The sequence below is a fragment of the Trachypithecus francoisi genome, unplaced genomic scaffold, assembly GCF_009764315.1.
Source record: "Trachypithecus francoisi isolate TF-2019V2 unplaced genomic scaffold, Tfra_2.0 Lachesis_group20, whole genome shotgun sequence".
NCBI lineage: Eukaryota > Metazoa > Chordata > Mammalia > Primates > Cercopithecidae > Trachypithecus > Trachypithecus francoisi.
Genome location: NW_022681466.1, coordinates 40251513 through 40261985, shown reverse-complemented (window position 1 = coordinate 40261985; position 10473 = coordinate 40251513). Strand labels below are relative to the sequence as shown.

The 10473-nt window shown below is 52.8% G+C and overlaps 1 protein-coding gene across 1 annotated transcript in view; it reads left to right on the top strand.

Annotated features, from left to right (window-relative positions):
* The first annotated feature begins 425 nt into the window (after positions 1–425).
* Positions 426–10473, top strand: part of CACNG5 (calcium voltage-gated channel auxiliary subunit gamma 5) — a 51779-nt gene continuing 41731 nt past the window's right edge. The window contains exon 1 of the mRNA XM_033183906.1: positions 426–555. The gene's annotated coding sequence lies outside the window, so the exon portion shown is untranslated. The remainder of the gene's footprint in view (positions 556–10473) is intronic.

Here is a 10473-nt window from a genome sequence, read left to right as displayed (position 1 = left end):
CATTGAACGCTTACACTAGTAAGTGCTCAATAAATACTAGCTGGCATTGTTCTGTTATCGTTAGTATCATCATCATCATCATCATCCTTATTTAAAAGCAGCAGCAACAGCAGAGGCAGCAGCCCCAGCTGCTGGAATTTGAAAGTGAGTCCGACTCCAGGCAGGGCCTCCCAGCCCGATGCGGACTCTGAAAGCCTTCCTCTCCCACGCCAGCCCACAACTCTTCACCTGCCACCCCCACGAGGGTGCTTACCCCCAGAGGTGCTCACCTCCCGGGCTGGGAGACCGCATCCGATCGGTCCCAAACCCCGCCCGCAGCTGGTAGCGCAGGGGTGGGGAGGCCCCGCCCTCGGCCCCGCCCCCTGCCCGCCCCTCCCTCTCGGGGTCCAGGGCGCGAGCTGCGGCGGCGGCGGCCACCGTCACTCGCGCGGAGCGGTTCGGGCTGACTGGACGGGGCGGGCGTCCCGGGCAGATTAGCGCGGTACCTCCCGCCCCGCGCGCCCAGCCGGCAAGGGACACTGGACCCGGGTCGGGGGTCGCGGCCGCTCCAGCGAGGTAAGAGCCGGGAAGACCGGGAGAGACCAGCTCTTCCAGCCGGGGGGTCCCCGGGGGACGGTCTCCCACTGGTGCTGGGCCGCGGCGCCGGGCTGTGCCCCCATGACCGCCCAGCCAGGGGCAGGGGCCGGAGAGACCCCGCGACCGCGCACCTTGGAAGGGGCAGGGTGATGGGGAGCGCGGTCGTGTGTGTGCGCGTGTGCGTGTGTGCCTGTCCATCTGTCTGTCCCAAGGATGTGTCGAGGGAGATGATGACTCCCCCTCTTTGCGGTCGCTTCCAGGCAGTTTACCCACGCCAAAGCTGAGGGCAGACTTTTCCACGTCGGACTTGAATGGGGCTGGCAGAACTATCCGGATAATGCAGGAAGGAATAAGCCCACCACCACCTGTTGAGCGGGGCTGTCGGCCTACGCGGGTCCGACTCCCCGCTTATCACAGCCTGCAGGGTGGCCTTCTTTCTCCAGCTTGTGGGACCCGGGGTTTCCTTCTCCTGCCTGTGGGGAGGGTTGATAGGAGGAGGTGTCCCTGCCAGGAGCCACTGAGCAGAGATGGACTCACCGAGGTCATCAGGGTGGTGCGATGAGGACCCCGCAGCAGGTGCTGAGAGTGAAGTGTCGACCCCCCAGGCACACCCCAAATTTGATTTCCCCAATCACTCCAAAGCCCCTCATTGTGATTACCCGATCTCTTTGCTCTCAGCCTAATTTGGCAGTTGATGAAGATGTAGCTTGTTAAAAATGTTAAAGTGAAATCAAATGATCACTTCCTAGGACTGAAAATGATTTGAGAAATAATTCCGGGAGCCTGGCTGGGGAGGAAAGAAGCTCATATTCTGACTAGCTTCTCCAGGGCTGCCCCCGGGCTGTCCTTGGTACCTGCCAGGCATACTGGTGGTTGAGGAAGCCCTTGTTCCCAGAAAGGAAGGGATTCATCCACTTTGCAATGGATTATCAGTGACTGGGTTAGAGCAGGACCCAGGACAGGATCCCCAAGTGGGAGCTGTCTCAGTTTGACAGATGTCACATGCAAGCTGTCACCAAGGCTGGCTTCTGCTCCACATCCATCCTGGGGAACACAAGATGAGGTTTCCCCTCCTGGCCACCTCACACCTATTCCCCTCATCTCCACAAACCCCAGGTGTTGATCAATTAACAGCCTGGATTGCCTGGGTGTGGGTATGGGACCTGAATTGGCTCTGATGTCCTGGTTTCAGAGTATCTCAGGACCGCAGGCATCTCAGTGGCAGGTTGGTGGCACCCCTTTGCAGATGCTGTAGCCAGCCCCTCATGCCGAAGTCTCCTGGCTGCCTGAGAAGCCCTAGCTCTGTGCCACTTCTCTGCTAACACAGCCCTTGGAGGTAGCTTGGGGATACCCCATCTCAGGGCCAGGTCCCCAGTGTGCCTCATAGGGTGAAATCTGTGCTTGTGCCTGAGACCTCCGCACCCCCAAACCTCCTCCCTCTTGTCATGTAAAAGGCAGTGGATGTGCTGAGGGGCTGGGTAGTCCAGTTTGACGGAAGATAGGGATGTGGACCTGCTGTGGCTGGGGCTGTTGGTGATGTGAGAGCCCCAGCATCCTGGCTGGCTGCATCTAAGGCCCCACAAGCCAACTGCAGGCTTGTGGGAGCTCAGCTGTTCTCAGGCTTGTAAGCTGGGGCTCTGTGACTTGGTGCATGGAGAGATTGGCTGAATTGTTCACGCTTGTTCGGAAGAGACTGGCCTTAGGTTGTTGTGGAAAACATGGGCTCCGAACCCTGCTAGGTCCCTGACTGTGTGACATTGTCCAACTTACAGAACGCTTGGAGGCTCAGCTTCCTCATCTGTAAGATGGGTCTGGCAGGGTGTTTTGAGAATCAAGTAAGGTCACAAAGGTTCAGGGCTGGTGTTGTGGCCTCTGCTTTCTCTAGCCCTCAGCCTGACTCTCTGACATTGGACTTGAGGGAAGTGGCTGTGTAGCTAGGATCCCTCATGCCATCCTTAGAGGTGGGGGAAGTGGTGTGAATTTTAGTAGCAGGGTAGTTCACAGATTGAGCTTGGATTCCCAAAAAGTGAGGATGGAGGATGCAACCCAGTCTCCAGCAAGCCCTGCCTCTGCGGGGAGCTGGCACTTTTGTCCCCAGCTTCTGCCCCCAGCCATTGGTGTCCTGGGCCCACCCCACACAGTCTCCTGGTTCATTGACACTTGGCACGTGCCTGCTCTGTCATCTTTTCTGAGTTTTGAACCAGTCCTACTCCCTGGCAGAATTGGGACTAGCCATTTGAGACTTCAGGGGCACCAGGACAACCCCCTGCCCACCAAATATCATCCTGTTTCCCCAAACCTAGTCATCTGATGCTTAATATCCTACCATTGGAGACTTATTCCTGTGGTTCATAGTCTTATGTCAGTTACTAAACTTTAGCATCAATGACTTGTTTAGAAGCTTTCAGGACCTTAGAGAGGAGAGAAAGAGAAGGCAGAACAGAGAGGAGGGAAAGAGAAGCTTGGGGAGTGTAGCAGAGAGAAGATTGTACTTTGCCAGCCTCACAGTTCTGCAGAGACAGGCCCAGCTGCTGAGCTCAAGAAGGCCCCAGGGAGAAGGAGAGGCTTGGGGTGAGGGGGAAGGGGCAGGCCTCAGGCAGGGAAAGTTGTGAATCTCAAGCGGGAATTCTCCATGTAAATACAGGGTGGGTGCCAGGCCTGTGGCTGGGCTGGGCTCCGGCAGCGTGTTCGAGAGGTGAAATAGTCCCCGATGCAAAAGCATCCTTTCTTTTCATGCTGCTCTACCCGCCGCTCAGAACACGCCACGTGGGGTTTCGTGTGTTCTATGGGTGGTGCCCTCTGCATTAGGAGAGGCTGGCCTGGTCACGCTGGCTGTTTAAAATTTTCAATGATAATTTGTTAGGTCAGCAAAATGACGGAGTATCCCCTGCCTGGCTGTGCCTCCCTGAAAATTCCCCTGTCACTCCTCTTGCCCTTTCTTGAAAGAAGCAAAAATGGCATAATTCACTCAGTCCCACGAGTCTCCTGGGCTGAGAGTGGCTTGGGGGGAGCAGAGTTCGGCTGGGATCACCCTGAAAAGGCCTGTGGAGGTGATTCCTTGCTCAGTTGGGCACAAGGTCCTGAATTTTCCAGTGTGGGGACAAGCGGAACGGGGGATGGACGGGTGAGGACTGAGGGTCCCTGCTCACGGTAGCCCATGGCCAGGCTCCTTGTAGGAAGGAGAAGGCTGATATCACCTGGGTGCTCGGGAGGCTTGATGATGTAGACTGGTCCTGGCTGGTGAAGCCCCAGCAATAAGCAGTTTGCTGCCTTTTCTGGATGCTCCAGGGGGCAGAGCCTAGACCAAAATAATGATGTTTTAAGTCACCAGTGTGACCTATTGGCCATGAGCACCCAAGGGACTCTCCTTAAGGATGATTCTCGACCACATCTGTCCTTAAATAATAGTAACAATGACAACAATGACGATAGCAGCTCCTCATCCTTCCATAATGAGCATTTACTGAGTACCTGCTATGCGTGTGCTGGCTGCTGTTCTAAGTAACAGGGATATGACTGGAGTATTATTGGCATTTGGGGCTGCCTTGTTCTCTTTGGTGCAGGGGAGGCTGTCCTGGGCAGTGTAGGATGCTCTGTAACAGTGCTGGTCTCTATCCATGAGATACCAGTAGCACCCCAGGCCCCCACCCATTCTTTTTTTTTTTTTTTTTTTTTTTTTGAGACAGAATCTCACTCTCTCACCCAGGCTGGAGTGCAGTAGCGCGATCCCGGCTCACTGCAACCTCCACCTCCTGGGTTCAAGCAAACCTCCTGCCTCAGCCTCCCGAGTAGCTGGGATTACAGGCATGTGCCACCACAGCCGGCTAATTTTTATATTTTTAGTAGAGATGGGGTTTTCCCATGTTGGCCAGGGTGGTCTCGATCTCCTGATCTCATGATCCACCTGCCTCGGCTTCCCAAAGTGCTGGGATTACAGGTGTAAACCACTACGCCAAGCCACCCCCACCCATTCTGACAACCAAAAATGTCTCCAGAGCTTGCCAAAAATCCCCTGGGAGGCAAAGTAGTCTGCTGTTGAGAACCGCTGGGGATACAGCTAGAAAGAAAGACAAAAATCAATCCTGTTTCTTAGGAGCAAGCAGTTCACAGAGAGAAATGAACAATACATGTGGTGTAGGAGTAGAAAATGGAGGAGGCTGCATGGTGAAGACGCTAGAAAGACCAAGCAGGGTCATGGTTTAGAGAGCACAGGTGAGGCAGGGTTGCCATTTTCAAAAGGAGCGCCAGGAAGGGTCTCACTGCGCAGGTGACATTTATCAGAGATGGGAAGGTGGGGAGAGAGTGAGAGGGAGAGGTCTGGGAAGGAGCTTCCAAGCAGCTGCAGCAAGAGAAACTGGAGGAACACGGAGGAACAGTGAGTCTGGGGAGTGGACAATGTGGGAGCAACTGGGTGGGCTCTGATGGGTCCCTCATCACCAAGGGCTGTGAGCTTTCTCTGTGAGTAAAAAGGGGAGGTCAGTGAGCGCTCACTACTTGCTAGGCACAAACGCCACTCCAGGGCTGTTCCGCGCATGTGCACTGAAGTGCTATCGGGTGTTACTCCTTTACTTGATTGCTCAATTGAGAAAAGCAAGGCCCAGAAGGGTTAAGGAATTCGGGCAGCGCTGTTGGGGAATGAGCATGGGCAGCCCACTGTCTACTGTCCACACTAAAATGTGGACTTCGGGGCCACACAGAACTGAGTTCAAATCCTAGCACAGTCTCTTACTAGCCGGGTGGCCTTAGACGAGCCACAGAATCTCCCTCACCCTCGGTGTACTCTGGGAACTGGTGATCCCCACTTTGCAGGGCTTTTGTTGGGAATGCTGTCCTCAATGCCCCCTCTCTGTGCACGCGTGCCAGCGAGAAGCCAGAGGGCAGGTGGCCCCATCCCAATCTGCCCAGCCACGGGCGCGTGCTCTGGACTTGTGTATCTATTCACCGAGCTGCAGCAATGCCATCTGCTGAGGTCAAAGCCAGTATCCCAGAAGGTCGGGGGAAGTCAAGCGCTCCTTTTTCCGGAGCTAAGGAGGAGGTCTGGCCCTTTCAGAGTCAGCATCTCCCAGGGTCTTCAGGGCCAGCCTGCTGAGTTCCCTCTGATGATGCTGCCCTGGCTTCCTCAGGAAGCTAAGCCTGAACCCAAGTGAAGGATCATGGGATTGAGCAGGGGCAGCCAGCACAGGCTCCGTTAGCAAGATTCTGCAGCCTCAGAACCCCTAAGACTTAAATCCAGAGAGCCTCAATGAACCCATCTGGCAGGTTCACATTATTCCAGAGGCACATGTCAGAGGCAGGCTCATCACTGGAAATGTGGGTTTTAAAAATACCCCAGAGTTGAAAAAAGAGGAGCAGCTGCTGGTATCCGCAGACACCTCCCTGATAACTCTCATGGTTGAACCCCCCTGCTCCTCCTGCGTGGGAATGTCTTCCTTGGGGATGGGCCACAGTGACAGCGAGACCCCAGGAAGGAAGGTTTCTGGGACTGTCGGGCACACTGGTGTGTCTCTGTGTGCTCCAGATGTGTGAGGTCCCTCTCAGGAGGTGTGTGTGTCTGCCAGTGTGTCTTTGTGCATTTGCCCTGTTTGATCCCTGAGTAAGTGGCTGTCAGAGGTGGTGTGTCTTCCAGAGCCTGTGGCTTCTGATGACGATGGGATGTTACAGCCACGTGACTTTGCTGGGCAGGCCTGTGAACCTCAGGTATCTGAGATAGGTCTCAGTTAATTTAGGAAGTTGATTTTGCCAAGGATGAGGACATGTGCCGGTGACACAGCCTCGGGAGGTCCTGACGACACGTGCCCAAGGTGGTTGGGGCACAGCTTGGTTTTATACATTTCAGGGAGACATGAGACATCAATCAATATATGTAAGATGTACATTGGTTCTGCCCAGAAAGGCAGGACAACTCAGAGCACAGAGAGGGCTTCCAGGTCACAGGTAGGTGAGAGACAAATGGTTGCATTTGTTTGAGTTTCTGATTAGCTGTTCCAAAAGAGGCAATCAGATATGCGTCTATCTCTGAGCAGAGGGATGACATGGAATAGAATGGGAGGCAAGTTTGCCTTAAGCAGTTCCCAGCTTGACTTTTCCCTTTAGCTTAGTGATTTGGGGGCTCCAAGATTTATTCTCCTTTCCCAGCCCATCCAGGAAAACATCCCCAAATGCCCACTGCTGGAATTGGCTCCTTCCACTCACCTGAAGGTAACGCCCAGCAGGTGGCAGCCCTTTCTGTACCTGCCCAAAGGAGCATCCTCCAAGCTGTCTCCCACTGCCCTAGGCAAGGAGAGCCGGGCAGGACAGCAGGGAGGCCTCCTGCTCAGGAATCTTCTCAGGGGGCTGCCACAGGAGGAGCCCTGGCTTCAGGATGGGCAACAGGGGTTTGAGGCCCAGTGATTCTCACTGTGCATGAGCTTAGACAAGTCCCCACACTCCTCTGGGCCTCTGCTTCCCATCTGTAAAAGGACGGGATGGGAGAGGATTCATCTCCACAACCTATTTCTGGAACATCTGCTCTGTGTCAAGAGTCAGGTGTGTTTTATGGAATTAAACTGTCCCTCCCTTAGAGGTTTTCCAGTCCAGAACCTCTGCAGGTCCTCCAGCTCCAGAGCTCAAGGGACTGTGATTATTTGAAAATCAAGCTGGACATAGGCACCACGGAGCAGATGGAGCTGTGGAGCCAAGTGAGAAATCAGAGTATCTTTCATCACACAAAAAGTAAAGGCCAGAAGAGGGTGCCACTTTCCCAGTGTGGTTTAGGGGGGCTTCAACTCCCTGCTCTCCCCGGCCCCACTGCCCGCCATGCCCTCACCTTCACTGCCAAATGGGCTGGGCTGGTGGTCTGCGAGGAGGCCTGTGAAATATAAAAGTGATTCCAGGGTTGGGGAGTGGCTTATCAGCCTCTACCAGGCAAGGCAAGGTGGTGAGAGGGTCGCATCCTGGCCTGGGAGGGTTTATATCTGACCTGTACCATCCACTACCCCAGAACCTTAACCAGGTTCCTTGCTGACTCTTGCTCAGTCTTCTGCATGGGTAAGACAGATAATGAGAGGACTGTCGGGAGGGTTTGTGGTTGTTGCAGATAAAGGAACTTTACAGATGAGAAGCCTGAGGCTCAGAGAGGTTGAACCACTGCCCACAGTTACCCACTTAATAAGTGGCAGTGCTGAGATTTGAACCCACGTCTCTTGGAAGTCAAGCCTGTAGGCTCCTTCTGTTCAGTGTAGCTCAAGCAAAAAGGCAGAGTTGATTAGAGGCCTCAGGTGTGTCCTGAAACTCAAGGATGGGCCTCACAGTCCGATTTCATGAGAACCCAGAATCCGGAGTTAAAGAGAGGCAGGACCCACAGCTCTTGCAGCATTTCTAACGCCAAGGCCAGCAGACCTAGTTTCCTCTGTAGACTTCAGGCCATAAGAGCCCCAGGCAGTCTGTTGGATCTTAAAAAGAGCCAGGCCCTTCCTGAGAGGAAGTATCTGATGGAGTTGGCTGCATCAGGTGTTCACCTTTGGCCAAGCATCTGGGACCAGGTGATGTGCCTATAAGGACCACTCCTAGGGTAGAGGGGTCAGTTCTTGAAGAAAGAGCAGGTACTATTGGGGGCAAACAGATCAGTGGGCAAGTGGAACAAATGGCCTATGAGTTGGCCGAGTAATTTTCTAAAGCACTGTCTTCAGTCCCACATGCCAGCAACTGGAAAGAGGCTGATGTGTTAGGACATTTCCGAAAGATGGTGGCCAATAAAAACTCCCACCACTTTGGGAGCATCTAGCTTGTACTTGACATGTTGCACTATTTAATGGAATCCTCTACCATAATCTTGGTTGAGGGTATTATGATTCCCATTTTACAGATGAGGAAACCGAGGCTCAGTAGCTTGCCTACAATCCCATGGCTGATAAACGGCAAAGCCAGGATTTGAACCTAGGCCCTTCTGATGCTAATGGGGGCCAGGCTTTCACTGTGCCGCTCTGAAGTCCAGCACCTAAAGAAGTAAAGGCACCAAACGAGGGAGAGGAAAAGCTTGGAGGGCATAGGGGGACAGGACATTTCAAGAGCTACAGGTTGGATGGAAGTTGCTCATGCTTCAGTGACCCTTGTTCCTTTTGGTTTTTATTTTCTGGTTGTTGAAGTAATTTCTGTTTCTGGCAGAATGTTTGGGAAATGTGACCTATCTCCATAATCCCAGAGAGTAAATCTGAATTGGTAGGAAAAGACCTTACCAGGAGGTAGACATGGTGCAGTCGTGGGAAGACTTCTGCTCACATGGGGTTGGCTGATAGGGAGTTTCCCATCTTCCCCTGTGTTTAAACCCAGGGTGCCTGGATCACTGTGGAGCAAGGATGCCGCAGCGGGGGTGGTTCTGCTCCAGGAGTTGGGACTTCCATGAGCCCTTCATGGGTGGAAACAGCCTGCTCCCAACTCAAAGGCAGCTGGCATAGTGGTGGAGGTCAGGTGAAGGGTGCTGCTCCTATCTGGAAGGAAGCCAGCTGTCAGCCTGGTCCTGGGTGGGGGGAGGCAGGAACCACTGGAATAAGCCAGTGTTGGAATTGCTCTCACACTGGGTGATCTCAAGCGAAAGAGTACGAGCTGCTCCTGGAATTTGTGTCTGTGCAGTTTGGCATGGGGGACACAGCTGGGAAGAAAGAGGACCTTGACTCAGGGGGAGAGAGCCTGGGCTGGGGGGTTGTCCATACTCTCTGGGGTCTGGAGTGATGAACCAGACAGCAGATCTGTGCTGTCCCTTCCAGAGCCAGATGCCTGCAGGAGCATGGGTCACCAGTAGTTCTCTGATAGGAGGTAGCAGGATGATAGAGTAATTTTAGGAGCTAATACTCATTGGGTGCTTATCACTGTCAAAGTCTTTGTAAGCATCCTGTTGTCTTATTCTTATGAGGTACACCTTATCATCATGTGTGTTTTCAGATCAGGCATCCAGCTCTGCTGTAAGCGTTCGCTTGGGAATTCAAACCTGGGCTATTAATCACTAGTCCTGGGCCCCTGCCATGTGCACTGTGCAGTGGACAGAGGGAATGTGGGATTTGGAGCTCAACTGCTCCATGTGGCCTTAGGTGAGACATTTTACCTCTTTGAGCCTCAGTTTCCTTAATTCTAAAATGAGAAGGAGAGCAGCTACTATATAAGATAGACATGATGATAAAACTATAAAGGAGAAGACAGATGTCATGCAAGAGGTCCTCGATATGTTGACAGCCACTCACTGTGTCTTCCTGGTGCTGAGGACACAGAGTTCATCATATCCTCTCCATATTGTCTGAATGAGGCTCAGCTGAAGTTTGTGGCTGGGAAGAGCGAAGTTAACGGGTCCTTATAGACAACGGTGTCAGTGATCATGGTGTCAGTGATCTCGGCCCCAAAGCCATTGTGTGCAAGGGAATAGCTCTGATGATGACAAGTTCCTACTTTGGATTTCCCATACTGAGTGCTCTACTGAATGTCTATGGGGTCACTATCATGAAACACATATTATAGGTGAAGAAACTGAGGCACAGAGAGGTTAAGTAACTCATCCAAAGTCACCAAGCTCATAGGTCCAGGATTTGAACCTCAGGAGCCCCATGTTCTTTCTGAACCTTTGGAATTTGTGAAAGCCAAATGTAACCAAAATGTCTAGCACAGGGTCTGACTCTTCCAAAATTCTCTTCTCTTCATTTAAAACAAAAACTATTCCCCTAAAGACACATGCACATGTATGTTGATTGCAGCACTATTTACAATAGCAAAGACTTGGAACCAACCCAAATGCCCATCAACAATAGACTGGATAAAGAATATGTGGCACATATACACCATGGAATACTATGCAGCCATAAAAAGAATGAGTTCATGTCCTTTGCAGGGACGTAGATGAAGCTGGAAACCATCATTCTCAGCAAACTAACACAG